Genomic DNA, 1,402 nt, shown 5'->3' on the forward strand with positions numbered 1-1,402 from the left:
AGAGTGTTGTTCAGCATGGGGGTGAGTAGAAAATGAAGGCTAATCATGTTTTGGGTGTACTATTCCTTTAAACAGATGATCACTACTAACTGGTCACGTGATTACGCAACACCACACGGTCCCTGCGCCATCTTTATTTGTCGCCACTGTCGGGTAGTGTAAGCCGAAGGTGACAGCGTGCCACCGTGACAAAAAATCCCATAAGGCTTTGCAAGGATTGCTCTCTTAAAGCCTTTCAGGATATATCTGCTCATCTTCTGTAGTCTAAAAAGCCTTTAGTCAGACACAACATGAATATTATATTCACTGTGATTTGTTAAAAAAGTCTTGACAATGACAAAAATAAATAAAAATTAACATACAATTTATTAAAAAACCAAAATTATAACTTTACTCTCTTTTGTAAATCATATTATAACAGATTTTCCTCTATAGATCATAATACTCAGTATCAAAGAGCAGTCCTTTAAAATACTGTATAATAATAATAATATACTATATAAATATTTGTATTTGTAAAATATAATCTTAATGTAAAATGTATAACTTGCATATATCTCATCCAGTTTGAGTTCACTTTAGTTTTTATTCTGAATAAGTATGTGTAATCTAACTGAAAGGTAAGTTTGAAATTAGTTTTGGCCTTTTAAGGTATTGTGACATGTAAGAGATGATTGTGATATTATCTCTGACTCGTCTTCATGTGATTAAAATGAGATCTAAGGCGCCTCCTCTTCATTCTGACAGCAGCTGTCTGAACTTTGGTCTGACCCAACTTGGCCGCCCTCTTGGCACTTCTGCCTCGCTGCTGAAAGCGTCCAATGAGGCGTCTACGTATTAATGTCTGTGGATTGAACATTAGTTTTTATGGTGCTTTGTGGGAAATTTCTAGTCCATTGCTTTTTCATCCACTATAGCAGGGGAAACCACCTAAAAATCAGTGGGGTCTGAATAAAGAAAATCATCAACCAGTAAAGGTCCAAAGACACTTTTGATTAAAATCTGTTACTTTAAACAGAAATTAACACTAAAATAAAATTAGGCTTTTATGTATCCAAGTTATATATTGACTTTTTCAATAAAGATATATATAAAAAAAAAGAATGGAACATTTTCCATTTTAAAATCTAAAGTGTTTTTTGAAGCAGAGAACAAAAATCGTTCAGTTTGGTATATAGACAACTTCCTGATTCACATATTTCATAAAACTCCTGAACTGACCGTTTCCTGTCTTAATGTTGGCAGTGGGCTTTATGCTGCCCTGCAAGGCTTTAAACCTGGTTTGAATGGAGACTAAGCCATTCTAAAGCACATATCAAGGAGCTCATTTTGAGCCTGGATCCATATTTATTGTTGATTCTGTTCATGGTGGAGAATCCTGCTTCACAGCAGCAGGTTGAGC

The 1,402-nt window shown here is 35.0% G+C and overlaps 1 protein-coding gene across 3 annotated transcripts in view; it reads left to right on the forward strand.

Moving 5' to 3' along the window:
- LOC107093261 (sodium-dependent multivitamin transporter-like) overlaps positions 1-1,402 on the forward strand; it is a 29,586-nt gene that overhangs the window by 25,324 nt on the left and 2,860 nt on the right. The window lies entirely within an intron of this gene.

This window comes from Cyprinodon variegatus, unplaced genomic scaffold, assembly GCF_000732505.1.
Source record: "Cyprinodon variegatus isolate N-32 unplaced genomic scaffold, C_variegatus-1.0 Scaffold417, whole genome shotgun sequence".
Lineage (NCBI taxonomy): Eukaryota > Metazoa > Chordata > Actinopteri > Cyprinodontiformes > Cyprinodontidae > Cyprinodon > Cyprinodon variegatus.